Raw genomic sequence first — 21,779 nt, forward strand, 5'->3', positions numbered from 1 at the left:
TTTTGATTAGAAATTCGGGAAAATTCGATAGAAAATAAAATTTGTTTACGCTCCCAGACTAGGGACCAGTTGCGTAGCCGTGCCCGGTGGTAACTCCGCTTACCGTTCTTCAAGCCGTGTGCACGTAGTTACACCAAGTCCGCGTGCTGGAATTAAAATTACTGCTGTGCATTAAAGAGACGTAAGATTAGGTAATTTTTACCTTACCAACACCTACACAATTTCCTTTAAACTCACCACTCTTATAAATTTGGAACAATGCTGCATAAGACTATCTCTTTAAACTTTGGCGGTGACAAGTGGTTTTTGAGATATTATGACATTCATTATGTACGGTAATTCACTGATCTACACACACTGACCCTAAACCTAAGTGTCACAATTTCTTTTTCGTTTGTAGTTTCTGCGAGTGAGTATGCCGACAACATATATCAAGGTTAACTTGGAGAAAATAATCTGATAATCGCCCTCAACTGATGAAATTGGGCGTCTATTCTCAAAGCTGTTCTTAAAATTGCGAGGTGTGTGTCTATTCTATATGACATTCTTAACATGGGTAGGTTTGGGTTGTTCCACATCATTTGCTACCAAGTCATGACTATATATGTATCAGTAAAATATGTGCAAGTATATTTTTTAATCGTTCATTTTTTCCTCAAGTGGAATTAATATATCAGACATATATTTTGACAGTTATTTAAAACGTATATAGAATACTATTTAAAGTAAACCTTTACAGCAGATAGCTTTGTTTTTACTGAATATTCATGCATATTTAAAATGATTGAGAGGGTTATTTATATGTAAAATTAAATATAATACTCGTTACATTGCATTACATTCAGAGAATTTGTCTTGAAACACTATTAATCGTAAGAGACAGCAATAGTCTATACATTCATAAAGCATTGTATAATCACATAATCTAAAAAAAAATATGATGGTTTCTTGCGTAACCGTTTTTACAAAAGGTCATATGCATCATCTACTGTTTTAATATCATAGAATACATATCGCATTGGAATAACTACTAATAGAAATTCAGACTTCCAATTATTAATTATATAATAATCTATGTTATTTCGAATATAACAGATTTTTATCTTCATCAATGCTATTAAATCATTTCTGAATTTAAAATATTAATTTTTATACGAACATTCATGCTAACAGTTGTATTGTTGAAGCCCACTCACGCATCTTTATTATATAATTGTATGTATGTTATGGAACCTTACTCATAAGTCCAGACGGACTAAAAATATGATGTTACACACTTGAAGAATTTACATAAATTATGTAAAATACAGAAAGAGAAATATATTGGATAATCGTGTATTTCTCAATCTACGTTGACGTGCGCGTGTTTCCGCTTTTATTTAATATTGTTTTACATTCATTACAACATATACACATGCATATGTGAATAGTGATCTACATTTACATAGATGTGCATTTTACCATTTTTCAGATTTTTGTTGTAACGTGACCATTTATTAAACAACGTGACAATTTATTAAACATACACGATTTTATTCTATTTGGTACATATCACATTAATATTAGAAAAGATTGTTCGCATATCACCAAGACCTGCGTATTGTAAATTCGTTGAAGCAGAGTGTATAGGTAAGCCTTATTCTTAATTAAACAGCATAAATCATGCAGGCGGTATAAATGATTTAAATATTTACAGCAATATGTGCACGTTTACATGACACGCTTCTATAGCAATACGGTTGTAATATTTCCGTCGTTAATATTAAATCGAACAGTTGTGCTTCTCTGTCTTACTTATAAATAAAAGCGGAAACACGCGCACCTCAACGTAGATTGAGAAATCCACGATTATCCAAGAGATTTATCTTTCTGCATTTTACTTAATGTACGTAAATTCGTCAAGTGTGTTACATCATATTTTAGTCCATCTGGACTCATGAATTAGGTTTCATAACATAATACAATTATATAATACAGATGCGTGTGTAGGCTTAAAGAATGACCCTCGACTCCCAGTCCCTCTACCGGCTTCATGCTTTGGCCCCCAAATGAGGCTATGGCAGTAGATAATTCCAGGGCCGGAGCCAAACACTAAATACACTGTTGTTCTTGGTCTTCGGGCCAGGATCAAAGTGTAGTATGCGTTCCGGCAGATACTGCTAGCAAAGGCCATATGTGGGGGCAACCCCACAAATAAGTTATTGGCCAATGTAGGGGAAACACATCATACGAATATTTACTATCCAGCTCGCCTACTCCACGGGGAGCTGATCCCCATTCCCCCTTCAATCTCCACATTATAAAAACAGTTTTGTGCTTAATTTGCTCAGTGGGGGAATAAATAAATACCCTAATGTTCTTGGCCTTCGGGCCAATTGGTATGAAGGGTTTCCCCTACATTGACCAAAACTTATATGTGGGGTTTGTATTTATTTGCTCCCCACTGAGCGAATTAGGCACAAGGCCGATTATTAATGTGAGGAGTGAAGGGGAAATGAGGGCCAACTCCCCGGGGAGAAGGAGAGTTGGATAGTGACAATTGGTATGAAGGGTTGTCCCTACATTGACCAAGGTCTTATATGCGGGATTGCCCTCACATATGGTCTTTGTATGTAGTATCTGCCGGAACATTGATCCCAGCCCGAAGGCCAAGCACAACAGTTTATTTTTTGTTTGGCCCCGGCCCTGGCATTATCTACTGCCAGAGCGTCATTTGGGGTCATGAAGTCGGTAGCAAGAGTGGGGGTCGAGGGTAATTCTAAACTAAGAGCTAGGTCTTTGAGAATACTTTATTAGGTTCCCTACACGACGACACTTTCACAATAATACCTCTTGCTTACCATAGAGTTTATCTTATTAAAATTTCCCCAGCGTATGAGTCGGCTTTATATACACTCTGAAAAATTAATATTTACATGTTAACAAAACAAAATTGTATGTACAAACAAAAGGGGTTCTTTTTTTTATTTAGTAAATGAGGGATGAGATGGAGGGAAGACGGACAGGCTATAATACACCCAAAACGATAGAAAAAGAAAACAAGTAAACAAAATGCCTATGGGGCGGGTTAGTGAGGGATCGCCCCAACCTACTTCTACATCTGGAGTGCCCACTGCCTTCCGGATCAAAAGGTTGAAAGCCATCAGGTCGTTCCCTAATAGGGACATCATGTCGAAAAAAATTATATAGGGGTGAGTAATACATGGAATGGACGGCTTCTTCCAAGATAAATGTACATAATGAGGCAACAGATCGGGGGATAAACAAAGGGTGGGCTGGGCATCTTTGGAAGCTCTCCTAGAGCGAATGAAAAATAAAATCGGAGATAGAATCAACTATCATACTTGCCCTAGTATAGCACCTAATAAAGTATTTTCCAGTCGAATTTGTTAAAACCTAACTAATCCTACTCTAATAAATTTTGCTCGGGACTGGGTTCCGTAGAACGTTAGATCACCTGACCAATACTACTAGGGTGGGAAAAACAACTTAAATCTAGCGCTTCATCGGATGCACAAACTATAAATGCCTCCTATCAAAGTCTGTGCGATGTAATCTTTTCCACTCACATTTGATCTTTACTTTATGCTGATGCTTAAAGTAAGCGACCAGATTCCGATCCAAAACAGATTCAACCCATAGACAATGTTAAGACATGTAATCCACGACACTAACCTAGCTACAGCTAGGATCGCGAGAAACACCAACCATTTCTCTTCAGTAAACGGCGGGTCTGTTTTGTCGAAGACGTACGCCAAATCAAGTGGCTTAAACCGCTCGGGGTCGACGCGAGCCGTTACCTCTCCGACGTACTCCCAGAGCCTCCGGACTCCGCTGCAAAGAAAAAAGGTGTGATGCCTTGTTTCATCCTCGTCATCCTCGCCGCGGGGGCAAAAGGGAACGTATTCATCCCTCTTGCAATCCCTGACAAGCACAGCAAAAAGTGGCAGCGGTTTCCGGACAAGCCTAAATGTTAAAGAGAATTCTGAATTATTTAAAACGCTTCTGGTTGGCGCCCAATTCCGTCGAGAGAGGACCTCCTCCCACGATATATGCAGCCGCTCAACCAACGGATATTTTGCGGTACCCACCACAAAATCCCGATGTACCCTCCTCCAAAGCTGTGCAAGGTCACTGGACTCCGGCAACGCTCAAAAGAACTACCGATCACCCACCCGTCTTCTGCGACCTTTAGCGACAGGGGAGGATATGAGCTGTGGAAAAGCTTGCTCCACAATTGGTATCCAGTGTAACTCCTCAAACAGTGTCAGACTTAGGAACGCTAATCTTTCCGCAAACCTATTACTTAACAAGTCAGGCATTCCTAAGCCTCCCTCAGTGAGTTTCTGTGTACAGACCTGTCTACGGGTATACGGTTTTCCCCCCTTTCCAAAGAAGTTTGAAAAGGAGTTGTTCCAAAGCCTTACAGCGGTCTAACAACAGAGGAAGTACTGACAAGTGGTAAAGGATCAGCGGAAAGACATAAGTTTGGCACGTCTTTGCACGTCCCCTCAGGGATAAACCCCTGCGACCCCAAGTCCACATTGACGATTCGACATTCGTCTCTATTTCCGACCAATTTTTGTCCAGCTGGAGTCCAGGCCAGAACCACACACCGAGAATCCATACCGGGCCATCCGTCCAGCCGAACTTACCTGGAATTGAGTTTACCCCAGTCCAGGCGCCCAATCGCAGGCCAACGGATTTGCTGCAATTGACTCCGGCCCCCGTAACACTTTCATACTAAGCAACCGTCTCCATCACCGCTTTAATATCGATCCTTCGCCAAACGAAAACGGTGACATAATCAGCGTACGTGGACACCATGGCGAATTAGACGCGAGGTAGAGCTATTCCGCTCAGGACTGGTCTAGCCGCCTCGTCCCTTAATTTGCGAAGAAAGGGTTCTAACGCCAAGACATACAACAGAAGCGACAGTGAACAACCCTGCCGCATCGACCGAGAGACCCCAAAGGACTCCGACACCATTTACTTGTACCGCTACCACAGGATTACGATTCAGGACGGAGATCCATTTGCGGAAGTCCGGACCAAGTCGCTGATAACAACATGTGTCTAAGTCCTCCCTACTATGTAACTCTCTTTTCTTCAAGGTTATCTGCCCAAGGATGGATCCCTGAGCAAACCAGTGGTTAAGCACACCTGTCAGAAGAGGAAAAAAAAAACATGGGCGATAGCCTCAAATAGAGTTCGTTGAGCACACCATCGAGCCAGGGAGACTTGTTATGACCAAACTGCTTCAATTCAGTAATGACCTCACGCTGCGTAACCATCCCATCACAGATAGCTGCTCGGGCCGCAATAAGGCGGGGCTAACATGCTAAATAGCTGCCACACTCCTGGCCGCGGACAAAAAAGTGTTGCTCCAAATTTTGCCGAAATCCATGGCAAATTTCTCGAGTCGATACGAGGGTATGTCCTTCCAGGTTTTTACCTTCCGAAATACCCATCCGAGCAACGTCTTAAGGCGGCCTTACGCTCAACAGCGTCAACGCTCACGGCTTCGTCAGAGACTCTGTTTAACCTAGCTTTAACGACTTCACCTTTGTACCGATCGCTAGTCAAGCGCTGGAGGCCCCCCTTAGCTACTGCTATCTCTAGTGGATCCCCACCAGCCACCGCGCGGTGTAGCTTATCATCTAGGAGCTTTTTGGTCCGTGCCCTAGTTAACGCAAAGCGTTGGCTATATTGGACGCAAAAGAGCCTAATGCTTTAAGTCTAACCCACCAGATACTTTCGGTAACCGCCCCAATAACTCCCGCTCATCCCCAGTTAGGAGGAGTTCAAGTTCCAGTACCCATCCAACCTAGATCTATTACCTACTTTCAAACGGGACGTTACTAATTTATAGTCCGAATGACGTAGCCAGTGGAACGTGCTACAAGATAAGAAATCTATATCGACTCGTCTTACTAACATCCTATCCAAATAGGTACTTGAACAAGAGGCCTCGCTTTTACGTCAGGTCCACATCTCCCCTCCTGGGTGATCCAGACGGAATCTGTCGACAAGATCGCACGAAGCCATCAGGCCAGACAGGTTGCTTTCACACCTCTATACCCCTCTATCATCCCGAATTTATCTATCTTGGGGGCCAGGATGGCATTCCAGTCCCCCATTATAAATACCCGCTCCGGACCCGCCAATAGGAACACCTCCACCTGGCGAAAAAAGAAACCCTCTCTGCAACGATATTGGGCGCGTAAACAGCCAAAATCCGGAATTTACCGCTTTTAACGGAAAACTTCGACAACGCCCAACCTTCCATGAGCTCCCGTGTGGACTACAGTAACCGTCGCAGTTAGGGCGCGACTCATTAGCACAGAAACCCAACGACTACGGCAATTGCCATATGCTGATTAAAAGTCAAAATCATTCACCAACACATCGCAATTCCCTGGCCTAACAAAGTGGTTCTCCTGAATAGCAGCTATATCTACCTCAAGGGTCACAAGATCTCTTTGCACGCGAAGAGCCTTGTTTCGGGATCTCATGCCAATTGCATTTAAACTTGCTCGATTTAAGGTCTTACCATAATTTCCTAACTGGTACTATTCGTCGTGTGCGGGTATAAAATCCTCGAGGTGAGGACGCCGAAGAACTGACCGATTCTGCCAGTACACAGCTTCGTTATGAACTGACCTCCTCGGACGAACCCGCCCACGTCCAGGGAGAAAGGTTAATTTGATAGCTCTATAAAGGGTGGGGTGAACATATATACGGACTCTCCCTTCACATTTTGCTTCAATCTAAGTCATGAGTGTTCTATTTCGACCAATTGTATTCAGGGTATAGTTTCCCTTTCTCGGTAAGCATTCTCTATAATGCTTTTACCGTGGCTCCTTTTTCATTTCGGATGAAGCTTATCAGGAACGGGGTATCACGAAAGTTTCCGGGGCTGCCACTTTTCCCCCCTTAACCTCCGTGAACTTATCCAATTGCCTCGAATTCCTACGCATTATTTAGGTTAGTGACTGAGACTCGTCTATTTAGCAGATCCTTTCACCAGCCCCAACCTTGTCCTCTCCGTCCTGACTGGTTTCACTTGCGGGTTGCTGAGCTCCTTTTTCTCTGGGGGCTCAATGACTGAGGCGTTCACCTCGGGTGTAGGTGTGGGGTATTCTGATAAGGTGGAGCATTCTGCTTCTCCATGGGGGTTTGTGGTTGGTGTGGTGGTTGAGCAGGGGTTTTCTGGTCTTCTTTCGCTTTTTTATGCTGTGTGTCATGGTCTTGGCTTTGTTCGTGTTCTCTTCAGCCTCCTCCTCGGATTCTGAGGGTAACTCCTTTTTATTCTCCCTTTTTCCTCCTTTGAAGTTATGTCTGCCACTGCTAGTTTCTCCATCTTCTTCCATTTTCCAACCACTGTACTCAATCTGGTGGCTTTTTCTTTTGGAATCTTGCTCTTTGTGTCCTATTTCGTCTCTGGAGAGTCGCTACTGGGTTGCGGGAAGCCTTTTAGGGCAGGACATTGCCATATGGCCACGCAACATACAGTTCCAGCAGCGAGACCTCCTTCCTTCTACAATTATGGCCATCAGCCAATGCGCGTACTTTAGCTGTGCCGGTATTGCATTGAACTCACTCCTGTTCACCTTCATTGTAAGTTTGTAGTCCCCGGTAGCGTACTGTGTACCGATACTCTATAGCTGACTGGGATAGCTTCTGTATATTCATATCTGATTTACCTCTGTATTCCATGTTTAAAAAGGATATGACCTGTATAGTATCAGATCTGACCGAATGGTTAATTGTAAGCATAGACTATAGACATACCATCTAAAAAATTCCAACAAAAAACCTTACAGCTAGCCATGGTTCTCCCCAGAATGTGCTGCTGCTATCGCGCACAGAAATAACTTTTTCCATATCTACCAACGTAATAGATGCACTGAGACTAAAGCTGCTTTCAGGAACGCCAGCAACCACTGTAAAAGAGTAATAAAAAATGCAAGAGAGCTATACTCCCAGTCTGTTAAATCCAAGGTAGCTGATCAGCGGCTTGGTTCCCACCAGTTTTGGCAAATAAAAATAGGATCCTGAACAGAAGTGTGCGTTCTATCCCAACCATTATCAATGGACCAGAGGTCATCTCGTCAGCATCAGACAAGAATTTTGCAGCTACTTCTACCCGAATTCGACGAAGGCCATCAACTCCCCATATTTCCTCCTATAACACAGAACAGGCTAGGTAACATACAGATATATGTGCACGAGCTCGCCAAGCTAATCAAGAACCTTGATTCCAGTAAAGCAACTGCCCTTGACAGCATCTCAATTATAGTGTTAAAAAAGCTTCAACCAGAACTTGCTCCCATACTTACGAAACTGTTTCAACGTTGCCTTAAGGAGAAGTGCCTTCCGACTTCCTGGAAATCCTCATCAGTATGCCCTGTATTTAAGAATTCAGGTGAAAAGTCATCTCCCTCACAGTACAGATCAATAAGTCTCCTGTGTGTTATGAGTAAGTTGCTGAAATCCATGTTAAATAGAGAAATAGTCAACCACCTCAGCAGAAATAACCTTCTTAGTGACACACAGTATGGTTTCCGTTCTTCAAGATCAACCGCAGATGTGTTAACGGTTATATCTTACAGGATTAGGGAATCTCTTGAAAAAGGCTTTCTCTCTAGGGCATTGCTCTTGACATATCAAAGACATTCGACAACGTATGGCATAAGGGCCTACTTTACAAGATTCCCAGCTACGGAATAACTGGAAATGTTTTCTCAATCATTAAATCATTTCTCTCCGATAGGCTCATAAGAGTAGTTGTCGATTGACAAAAAACAGAGGCCTGCAGTATTAATGCTGGACTCCCTTAAGAGTAAATTCTGGGCCCAACTCTCTTCCTGACCTAGATCAATGATCTCCCTAAACACATACTTAATCATTCGTTGACATCTATGCTGATGACACGATCATCTACGGCAACACATATAAGGTTGTAAATGAACAAGTTGTCTCTGATTCTCTCTCCTCTGATCTCGAGCGCGTGGTTCAGTGGGGGAAGGTGTGGCTGGTTACCTTTAATGCATCTAAAACCTTACTTCAATCTTTACATCATCAACTCTCTGATCCCCATCTGGTATCAATTAAAATGGATGGATCTCGTCTAGGAGAAGCACCATGTTTTGACAAGCTTCTGGGGTTGTCCTTTACTCCTGATATGAAATGGAACACGTACATCCAGTCTGTTGCCAAGGTCGCTGAAAAGATGGTTGGATCCTTCTACCGCTCAAGAAGATATCTATATGATACAATTCTCTATCTTTATAATATATGTGATGCAATTCTCTATCTATATAAAAGCCAAGTACGACCAAGGATCCAGTACTGCTGCTAAATCTGGGTAGGAGCTACTAAAACAGCCTATCCTGCCTTGACTGAGTAGAAAATAGACTTCGTGGCTTAGTGGGGGATGCCCTTTTCTCTACCCTGCAACTTCACTTCCACAGAAGAGACGCTGTGAGCTCATCCTTATTTTATCGTTATTTCTATGGCAGGTGCTCGTCTGAACTCCAATCTCTTGTCCCCCTGTGCCAATCCTTCACGAAAAACACCTGTCTAGCTGAATCAACTGTGAAAAATTTCCCCCACTCTTTATCTGAGCCTTAATCAAAATTTAGATTCTATGAACAAAGCTTCTTTCTTAAAACTGCACGCCTGTAGAACCCTGATCGGTCTGGCGTCTTCCCACCTGACTACAATTTGGATGTCTTCAAGTCCAACGTTATAAAAATTCTAATGAACCGCCCTCTTAACTAAGCGCTTCATTAAATCCACACTAACCTTCTACATTTGCAATAACCCTTATCCCTAAGTGGCTTCCGGGCCTTGATAAGTGGTGATCACTGTGTAAAAAAAGAAGATATTTCTAGGGCCGCGTACCAGGTTCATGGCCTCCGCATTGAAAATAAGAAAAAATGGCCACTAGATGGTATTCAAAGATGCAGCAAGGTACACCTAAAACGGAACGTGTTGCCCTGCTTTTTCAGATATTCCGGTTTGCACTTATTACTGTCCATATAATGTATGTCCTTGACATTTTTCCGCTTCCTCTACAGTCGCCGTTCAATGTATGTTACCGGGATGTTTTGCTCAATAATCATGGTTATCATTGTGTTTTTTGATACGCCAGTCAGTCCTTTGTTCTCCTGGCCTGAAGTTACAAGCGAGACTATTCTTGTCTGTAGGCTCCCCAGTAATCTCGGAATCAATTTGATCGCGTTCCCGTCTGTGAGGTCTTTGTATTTATACTGAAAGATGTTTTCCTTCCCATTGGACCCCAGTTGCTCTTATTTTCTGATGGCGCGGCGGGTTGGTCTTGATCCAGCTTCAGCCATTCTGTCTTGTCATCTCTATTGTCGTCTCTGTTGTTTTCGGGGCCCGACACTGTAAAGTTTAGGATGTTAATTGGATGTTCTTTCTTCTAGGGACTGGAATTCGCCGATTTGGCCACTCTCTGTTCCACTTTATGTCCCCTCTTTCTGCTCCATGGTCTTGATGCGGTCCATTCGCCGCCTAGCGTTTGCTCAACAGATACCGGTCCTGCTTTGCCCTGAAAATGCCCAGAGGTTGAGGAAGTCTGCCGGTTTGGGTTCTTCTAGCATCTGACTGTCTCTGGATGTTGACGGACCTGGATTGCCAAACATCTCAACGAACTCGAGCGTTCCTGCTTCAGACTGTAAGGACAGACCTGATATGGTGTGATACCTCAGATACGGCCACTGGGTCACAACCGGGTGTGGTGCCCCTCACACGAACACGGACACTGGGATACCACCGGATGTGTCACTCCCCACCAACGGCACTGGAGTGCCACCGGATGTGGCACACCCCAACAAAGGCACTAGAGCCCGACCGGATGTGTCACTCCCCAACAACGGCACTGGAGCACTGCCGGGTGTGGTTACCCCCGATCCGATCCCTACACCAGGGACGTCCCCCATGGTGGCAGAGACAAAGGCCTGCCTCCTCTAAATGTTGCCCCATTGCCGTTTTCCTAACCCGACGATTTGGAAACCAGGAGAAACTTCGCCTAAAAAGGCACTTCTGTATCCCCTAGCCGGCTGATTATGTTGGGTGATGACAATGGACAATCTGAAAGAAATAGAAACGATAACAGTTAAGAAGAACAAAAAACAAAACAATGCCAAAGAATGGTGTCGGTCCCTTGAGGCCAAACAAGAAAATCCTAGAAATTGACCAAACATTGGTCAATTGGGCGGTTGTGCAAACAGAAACCTTAGTATAGTGAGAAAGATACTGCGCTTTCATCTTGTTCAAAACGCCAAGAACAACAGGACATTTATTTGCTCCCACTCCGATAATTAATATGAATAGTTCCCTTACATTGACCAAGGTCTTATATGTGGGGTTGGTATTTATTTGGTCCCCCGCCGACAATTACGGCACAAGGCCGATTTTTAATGTGAGGAGTGAATGGGAAATGGGGACCTACTCTCCGGAGAGTAGGGGAGCTGGATAGTGACGGATGATATTTATTTGCTACCCCACCGAGCAAATTAGGTACAAAGCCGATTTTCAATGTGAGCAGTGAAGGGGAAATGGGGACAAACGTCGGGGTGTAGGGAGCTGGATAGTGACAATTGGTATGAAGGGTTGGTATTTATTTGCTCCCCCACCGAGCAAATTAGGCATGAGGCCGATTTTTAATGTGAGGAGTGTAGGGGAACTGGGGACTAACCTCCCGGAGAGTAGGGGATCTGGATAGTGACAATCGGCATGAAGGGTTTCCTCTACATTGACCAAAGTCTTATATATGGGGATTCCCCCAGATATGGACTTTGTTTGCAGTATCTGCCGGAACAGATATAAAACTTATCATCGCAGTCCAAAGGCAAGGAACAACAGAAAAAAAGGCAAGATATTTATTTGCTCCCCCACCGAGCAAATTAGGCACAACACCGAATAATGATGTGAGGAGTGTAGGGGGAATGGGGACCAACTCGATGGGGAGTAGGGGAGCTGGATAGTAACAATTGGTGTGAAGGGTTTCCCCTAGATTGACAAAGGGCTTATATGTTGGGTTAGTATTTATTTGCTCCCGCACTGACCTAATTAGGTACTAGACCGAATTTTAATGTGAGATGTGAATGGGAAACGGGGACCAGATCCCCAGGGAGTAGGGGAGCTGGATAGTGACAATTGGTATGAAGAGATTTACCTACCTTGCCCAAGGTCTTATACGTTGGGATGACACCCACATGAGGTCAATCCTTCCAGTATCTGCCAGAAGAGATACTCAACTTTGATCCCGGCCAGAAAGGCCAAGAACAACAGAAAAAAACGCAAGGTATTTATTTGCTCCATCACCGAGCAAATAAGGGACAAGGCTGATTTTTAATGTTAGGTGTTAAGGGGAAATGGGGCCAAATCCCCGGGGAGTAGAGGAGCTAGGTAGTGATAATTTGTGTGAAGGGTCGCCCCTACATTGACCACGGTTTTATTTGTGGGGCTGGCCCCACATGTCTTCGCTTGCAATATGTGCCGGAACAGATACAACAAATTGGTTACGGCCCGAAGACCAAGAACAACAGAGACCAAGGTCTTATATGTGGAGCTGCCCCCACATATGGCCTTTGCTTGCAGTATCTGTCGGAACAGATACAGCACTTTGATCCCGACCCAGAGGCCAAGAACAATAGAAAAAAGGATTTTTTATGTGAGCAGTGAACGGAAAATGGGTACCAACTCCCCGGGCAGTAGGGGAGCTGGATAGTGACAATTTGTATGAAGCGTTGCCCCTACACTGGCCAACGTCTTATATGTGTGTTTACCCTCACATATGGTCTTTGCCTGAAGTATCTGCCGGAAAAGATACTACACTTTGATCCCCGGCCATGAGGCCAAGAACAACAGAAAAAAGGCAAGGTATTTATTTGCTCCCCGACCGAGCAAATTAGGCACACGGTCGATTTTTTTATGTGAGGAGTGGAGGGGAAATGGGGACCAATTCTCCGGGGAGTAGGGGAGCTGGATAGTGACAATTGGTATGAAGGGTTTCCCGTAGGTTGACCAAGGTATTATATGAGTGGTTACCCCAACATATGGTCTTTGTTAGCAGTATCTACCGGAACAGTGTATTTGTTTTCTCCCCCACCAAGCAAATTAGGCCCAAGGCCGATTTTTTTATGTGAAGAGTGAAGGGGAAATGAGGACGAATTCACCGGGGAGTAGGGGAGCTGGATAGTGACAATTGGTACCAACTGTTTCCGCTACATTGACCAAGGTCTTATATGTGCGGTCGCCCCACATATGGCCTTTGCTGCAGTATCTGACGGAATAGATACTACACTTTGATCCCGACCCGAAGGCCAGGAACAGCAGAAAAAAGACAAGGTATTTATTTGCTCCCCCATCAAGCAAATAAGGCACAAGGCTGATGTTTAATGTTGGGAGTGAAGGGGAAATGGGGACCAACTCCCCGGGTGAGTAGTGGAGCTGGATAGTGAAAATTGGTATGAAGGGTTTCCCCTACATTGACCAAGGTCTTATAATGGTCTTTGCTTGCAGTATCTTCCGGAACAGATTCTACACTTTAATACCGACCCGAAGGCCAGAAACAACAGAAAAATGCAAGGTATTTATTTGCTCCCCCATCGAGAAAATTAGGCTCACGACCGATTTTTTATGCGAGGAGTGATGGGGAAATGGGGAAAAACTCCTCGGGAGGCAGGGGTGCTAGATAGTGACAATTGATATGAAGGTTTTTCCCTACATTGCCCAATGTCTTATATGTGGGGATGCCCCCACATAATCTTTGCTTGTAGTATCTGCCGGAACTGATAGTACACCTTTATCCCAGCCCGAATACCAAGAACAACAGAAAAAAGCAAGATATTTATTTGCTCCCCCACCGAGAAAATAAAGCACAAGGCCGATTTTTCATTTGAGGAGTGAAGGGGAACTGGGGCCAATTCTCCGTGAAGAAGGGGAGCTCAATAGTGACAATTTGTATGGAGGGTTTCCCCTACATTGACCAAGGTCTTAATATGTGAGGTTGCAACCACATATGGTCTTTGCTTGGAGTATCTGCGGAACAGATACTACACTTTGAGATATGAATTTTTTTTCATGTTAAAAATACAGTCAAAATAAAAGATGAACAAAAAACTTAGGCACATGGCCAACTCAAAAGGTGGGATTGTGGGTGCCGTTGGCCATCCTTGTATTAAAGAACTAAACAAAATCAAAAGTTTCTACCAGCTAGTATCTTTTTTCACCATAATACCGCATCACCGTTTCATATTGGGGGACGTCCTACTTAACTCCCACTTTTTAAAATATTTTTATTGACGTGTAAAAACAAAAAAAGATAACAATAAAATGGTACAACAATTCATTTGTGTCAAGGGCGGGGTAAGAAAACCAAAAGTGTATTTGTATGACCCTCACAACCCCGTCTAGTTGCTAGACTGCCCGTTCCACTAGGTTTATAAAAGGAGCCTCGCTTCTGCGGGTCAGTCTCTAGGTGGGGATTCCCTCTAGATGGGGTTGAATGGAGAAAAGAAAAAATTGTCTGTAAGGGATGGGAGTTAGTTTGTATTTCTTTCTCTCCAAGATGGGTGAAATTTAGAGGAAGGGGTTAAAACAAAGATTCCAAGTAAGAGGGGGTGGGGATCTTGGAGGCTTCCCAATTGAGGAGGGATGGAAAACACACTCAGCTAGCTGAGAGGCTACTTGTTTAATTTTACTTCACGGAACTGCGCGTTCCACACCTAGGCAGGGAACACGTATTTAAATTTGGCTCCTCTTCGTCCATACATACTTGCTACATGTATACACCTTCTGTCAAATACCGCGCTATGCAGCCTTCTTCTATCACATCTGATCTTTACCGGTAGTTGGTGTTTAAAGAAAGCGATCAGATCCTGATCAGAAAAAGACAACACCCCCAGGAAACCTTGCAGACGCGATGTCCAAATCGCCATTCTCGGCACGGCCAGGATCGTAACATAGACCATTTGTCTTTCCCGGTCCCGCGGAGGCCTCACGTTGTCCACGACATTGGATACAGTAATTGAGCGATGATGCTCAGGATTGATGCGAGTCGTCACGTTGCTAACATACGACCAGTACTGGCGGAGTTCGTGGCAATCGAAGACAGCGTGATCAGTAATTTCTACGGCCGTTGTTCCACAACAGGGTCAATCAGGCGACTCGAAAAACCCGGAACTGCATTGTATGTGGTTGAGTGGAAATGCATTTCGGTCAATCGCCAGGTCAGAGAGAACTCCGAATTGTTCAGATGACTCGAACCTGGCGCACAGCTTCACGTGGATCGGATCTCACTCTGCTGCCAACCGAAACGCGCGCATAACGGGTCGTCGCCGGCCCCCTTCACTATATCCCTGTGGAGTTCCCTACGGGTAGCAGTCACAAGGTCGGTGGAGCATGGTAGTCGTTTTAGCGCGGCTCGGCACTCTTTCATGTAGGCAGATTCTACCCTCGGCCTGCGATGGCTCTCGATAGAAGGGTCTAGAATGAGGTCGGGAAAGGCGGCAGTAACCACAGCGTGGCACGGTTGGTCATCTTGCATATAGTGGCACAGGAATGCAAGCCTCTCAGCATCCCGATGACACTTCAAGTCCGGCATTCTTAAGCCTCCCTCACACGGACGTTGAATAAAGACCTGTCTGCTCACCCAGTGTCTTCCTCTGTCCCAAAGGAGCGAGACATGAGTTCGACAAGAGCTTTTAATTGTTGTGCAGGCAGGGAAAGTACGGTAAGTCGGTAAAAGATGAGAGGAAAGACGTAAGTGGCGCACGCCTCAGCTCTACCCTTTAAGGAGAGTTGCCTAGGAAGTCACGAAGGGACTGCAGCCTACACCTTTTACCGCACCTCCAACCAATTCTTGTGGTCTTAACCACATGCCGAGGATCCTGACCGGGCCATCTGTCCAGCTGAAGGGCACCGGGAGGTTTGCATTGCAACTCCAGGCGCCCAACCGCAGTCCTACCGACGTGTTGCCGTTTATCTTGGCCCCCATAATTTTTTCGTACTGTGCGAGTGCCTCCGACACGATCTCAATGTCTCTGAAGCCCGACAGGAAGACCGTGACATCATCGACGAACGCGGATACCTTGGCAGCTGAGCCGTCAAGCAGAGCCATTCCGCGCAGGACCGAATTTTCCTCCCCATGTCTCAGCTTGCGGAACATACGCTCCAAGGCAAGGACATTAAGTAGGGGTGACAGCGGACAACCCTGACAAACCGACCGAGACATAACAAAGGGTTTCGAGCGCTTTCCATTGACTAGAACGACAGCCGTGTTCTGTCGATACATTAGGGATATCCACTTGCAAAATTCCGGTTTTAAACCGGCGACCTCTAAGTCAGATGCCAGTAAACGATGGGCGACCCTATGGAAAGCTTTGGACTGATCTAAGTTGATCAGCGCGGCTTCCGTGTCGTCATTTATTCCCCCCTCTAGGATCTTGCGGATCAGGTGCAAGTTGTTCTGACTCGATCTCCCCTTCACAGCGTTGTTCTCTTCCGGTCCAACCAACTCGTCGATAACAACCTGCAGCGAATTCGACAGGACCTTGGCCAAAATCTGCAACTCTGTGTTTGGCATAGCTATGGGACTGTAGTCGTCTAACCCTTTTTCACCATGCCGTCACCATTCCTCAGCAATGTCATCTCTCCCTTGGTGACTTTCCCCTGGGATGGATCTCTGAGCAAACCAATGGTTGAACACATCCGTCAGAAGAAGCAGAAACATGAGCGAAAGCCTCAAATAAAGTGCGTATGGAAGACGATCGAGTCCCGGCGATCTCTTACAGCTGAACTGCTTCAGCGCAGTAAAGACCTCCCGCTCCATCACCCGGCCCCCGAAACTAGCCGCTCTATTCGCCTCAAGGCGAGGAGAGTCGACCAAATAGTCGCTAAACTCAAGGACCGGAAGATCGGGCTGCTGCGTAAAACGCTCCTCAAAATGTTCTCAAGCCCCCTCGCAGATCTCCAGAGTCGATTCCATGGTGCGTCGATCCTGATTTTGGACTTTCGCAATGTATTTGTCAGAACAACGCCTAGAAACCCCACGGCGCACGTCTGCATCAAAATTGACTGCTTCTTCGCCTATTTTCTAAGCATAACTCTATCTACGTGGCCTTCGTAACGCTCGCTAGTCTCGCGTAGAACGTCCTGCTTCACATGTTCCTTACTAACCTTATCACCCTCCCCCGTAGCCCGGGCTAGTTTCTGCTCTAGCTTCTTCTTCGTCTTGGCCTCATCTAATGCGAGGTGCTGGGCATACTTGACGGAGAAGCTTCTGATCTTGGCTTTGAGACCTAACTACCATTTACTCCGAGTAACGACCTCCACAAGTGCCTTTTTAATTATTTCTCTTAACTGATCTTGGAGGTCTTGGATCTCCAGAGGGGAGGTGTTTAACTTCCAGTACCCCGCCAACTTAGGCCTATTTCCTAGCTTCAGCCGGGCCATAACTAGTTTATGGTCCGTCTCGCCTAGCCAAGTGAACGTGGGACGAGATAGGAAGTCTAATTCGCCTCTCATAACGAACATCCTGTCAAAATAGGTGTTTGGATAGGAGGGAACGCTATTGGTCCACGTCCACATCTCCCGCTCCGGATGCTCGACCTGAAACCTTTCGACCAGACCGTATCTAGCCATCAGATCAGCCAGGTTGGACTCACACCTCTCCGACCCTCTAGCGTCGCCTCCTACCTTATCTATCTTGGGGTCTAAGATGGTGGTGCAATCCCCCATTAGCACTACCCGCTTCCGACAATCTACAAACGCGTCGAGCTGACCGAAGAATGAGACCCTCTAACGAGCGGTTCTGGGTGCATGAACCGAGACCACCCGAAACACAGAATATTTAACGGCAACATCGGCCACGACCAGCCTGCCCTCCGAATCCCTATGAACAACGTCGACCACCGCGGACAGGATGTGTTTAACAAGCAAGGAGACTCCATTCCCCCGTGGGCTGCCATATGCTGAGAAAACCTCCAAATCTCGCGCCAGCACCTGACAGTCCACAGAAGAAACGAAATGCGTCTCCTGAATCGCATCCACATCCACTCCAAGGGGAAAGGGGTGTGCCGGAGGCGAACTACCCGGCCCGATGATCTCAAACCCCTCGTATTCAGTCTAGCCAAATTCAAAACCATGGTTCCTACCTTAAGATGTGTTACACTCAACTCCGAACTCGTCGGGGAAAGGACACCGACACTGTATGCAATCTTCAAGGTGGTCAGGTTTTTCATATCCTCACCTTCTCTCACAATGCCACCAACGGCCAAAGGGAAAGTCACTTTAAGGACCCTATAGAGTGACGGATGAACCAACACTTTGACCCTCCCCTTGCATTGTTTTGAGAGTTCCTCAAGTGAAGGGTCATTTTTTCTTATCAGTTCAATTCCCGGAACAGCCCCTTCAGCGGTCTCCAGCATTGTCCATAAGTTTGCCTTGCAGGCCTCTGGAAGCATGACAAAAGTTGTTAGCAGCGGGGCGTTCGGAAATTAGAGGGAACAGTAATGTCTTTTCCCCCTATCTGTTGGCAATCCAGCAGAGGTTTTAAATTTTTTCTCTGTCGGTGGTGTAAATCCATTGCCACGGACAGGGGGTCTATAAAACACAGTTTCTCCCTCATTTCAGGGTGAAGAGTTTCTGATGCACAAAATCCGTGAGCGGGAGAAGTTGAAGGGTCTCTCCCCCTCCCGGGTTCACTCTTTTCTTTTTAGGGTGGTGGCTCAGTCTGCAGTTGTGTGGGGGCAGGTGTATTTGTGGTGTCTGGTGTTGGTGCAGTGTCTGGTATTGGTGTGGTGTAGTGTCTTGTGTTTGTAATGTCTGGTGTTGGTGCATTGTGTGGTTTGGAGGGGGAAAGTGGGTTGCGTTGTTGTTTGAGGTGGTGTATGCTCACAGGGAGTGAGGGCAACAATGTCTTCCCTTTTTCTCTTTCCTTTTTCTGTATTTGGAGTGAACCGGAGAATAGGGAGGTTGGGTTCTTCTCCCTCTCACTAGCTGATTCATCCTCAGAGGAGCAGATACAGCACGTTGATCCTAGCCCGAAGGCCAAGAACAACCGAAAAAAGGCAAGCCTCTTTTCTGTTTTAAATAGATAGAAAATACAATTTTCTCATACAAGGTTTGTGGAATTGCATACACTAGCAAAAGAGTATGCTAATTTGCATATTCCTTTTAAACATTCATTTTGATTAATTCCCCATACGTTTCGTTGGTTTTCTAATGTGATAATCATCTTTAGTTAACTATTATGTGTAATTATATTTATGCAAACAGTCTACATGATTTATACTTGTATAATATTCGCGTAAAAAGTTCATAGTAAACCCAAAATTGTTTCATTATGGATTTATGTATACGTAAATATTTTGTTTTAACAGCTTTTGCCAACAAAACTCCTCCCAGAATTTTTGGTCTGCACACATGAAACTTCATATATAATGTATTAGAATCAATGCAAAACCTTGTATTTTGATTAAGCCCGGAAAATCGGTGCAAAAGTGTGAACATTAAAAAAAAAATGCCAGGTGAAGGTTGAACGCCAGTATTACGAAGGCATAACATAGTAGCTATTGGTTCATGTTTTAATTTTTAGCCTTGCGGTGAACATGTTTTCATAGCGCAGTCATTCACAGCAAAAGCAAATTAAATCGTAAGCGGAACATTTTGGTTTCGATTCTAGGTGGTGGCGGGCGAGTGTTTCTTTTTTTTAGTACTTTTAATCCAATCTATCTATCTATCTACTAACGAAGACAATTATTCGGAAAGGCATTATTTTACATATTCACACTTTTCATATATACATAAGCACATAACCTTATGAACAGTTCATAGGGCCCGAGCACAGGCGGGCGAAACTGCTAGTATATATATATATATATATATATATATATATATACATATATATATATATTTATATATATATATATGCATATATATATACGTATATATATATATATATTTCTCTTTACATAAGCAGTAGTTTGTTGCTACACAGTCACGTGCATGTTTCTGTCTACTAGTATTTACTAACTTATAACTGTCATAACTTTCTCCTTTTTTAAAAATTCATTTCAATTTAATATGCTTATATTTGTATAGCAACAAAGTACGGCTTATATAAAGACAAATGCAACCTGTTCGACTCTGTATTGAGCACTCTTGTATGACCCTCGTTTTATTTCACTGGTTACCATACCTTTTGAAAATAGCAACCTCAAATTGTCTTTGCTCCTAATGTGTTGAGCACTATAATAACGCAAGATTTTCCTACCAATAAGCAATGGAAAAATCAACTTCAACCCATCGCTTAAGAACATTCCAACCACAAACAAATTGAATTACCAACTCATCCTCATAATGTAAATAGAGGATCTACTTCGAAGAATGAGGTGGAAAACAAATTATTTCCTCAACAAATCAGCAAATGAAAGCCATAAGAACTATTATGGTTTTAAAAGCCAGGAATCACCACCCCACGTGGAACAACTGGAAAACTTCGAGGCGGATCTTGCGAAGATGGTCAGGAATATTACCTTCCACGAAAGGAAAAACAACTTTCAAAAGGAACTAGATAAAATAGTGAAAAATACAAAAACACAAAGGGAATTCTTGTCAAGGTGCATAAAACACACAATTTTTATAAGGTAAGCAGACCTGAATACCTTAAAATATTGTGCAAAATATTACTAGTAATTATACGAAGGCAAATATCGATTTGGTGGGAAATATAAACTCTGATAGCAAATCTATCACTGAGACACTCGATATTAGCTATAGAGTAAATAAACTAGCATAAAAAACCAGACATCCTCTAAAAGGAGCATACACATGACTTCAACAATAAACCAACTACTAGGCGTATACACCCAACTAGACCAGAGATCGGATGAATCAGTAAAAAAAAATTCTTAGAAAGAATTCACCTCCAAATCAAGAACACGTATAATCTTAACCAATGGATCACCACGGCTGAAGCTATTAGCTAGTTCTCAAGAATACAAAACAAATTTGATATTGCAAACTACATCCCATCTATCACTAAAGAGCTGTTAAATGACGGGATGAAATTTGCCTCTCTTCTAACCGATATCCCCAAGGATGAAATCGACATCTATATATATAAAAGCGAAAATGTACGTGTGCGTGTATGTATGTATGTATGTATGTATGTATGTTTGTGTGTCTGCTAAAAACTTTCGACAGACACAACAAAAATTCACAAACTTGGTATCATATGAAAACCCCACCTCCGCATGACAAGTACTGAAAAATCGGCCCAAAGTGACCATCAGAAGTGCGTCAACTGATCAATTTTCTGCAGGGGGGCCCAAAAAAGTGACATTTTAATGTTAAACATTACATATTTTTAAATCGATTCACAACTGTCCCCAAAAATACGGCCGCCAACTCTTATACATGAAGTATACACGATGCCGTTTATTTTAGGTCAACTTGTATTTACACCCCGCCGAGTCATGTACCGTGATGTTGACGTCAGCAACCTCTAATGACCGTCGGAATTTACAATTTAAAAATGTTGTTATCGGTAAAAAAAATTAATTAAAGATAAACTATAAACTTCTACGCTATGGCAACGTAACCAAACTTATTACCACATTCAAAATAGGTAGATACGATAGTTAAACGAAAATAAAGTTTTAAAGAAAGTGAAGTAAAAAAAAAAAAATACGCTTACAAAAAATATTAACGATCGAAGTTTTTTTTTTAAAATAAAAACA

Source organism: Euprymna scolopes, chromosome 4 (assembly GCF_053919585.1).
Source record: "Euprymna scolopes isolate OS-2025 chromosome 4, ASM5391958v1, whole genome shotgun sequence".
Classification (NCBI taxonomy): Eukaryota; Metazoa; Mollusca; class Cephalopoda; order Sepiida; family Sepiolidae; genus Euprymna; species Euprymna scolopes.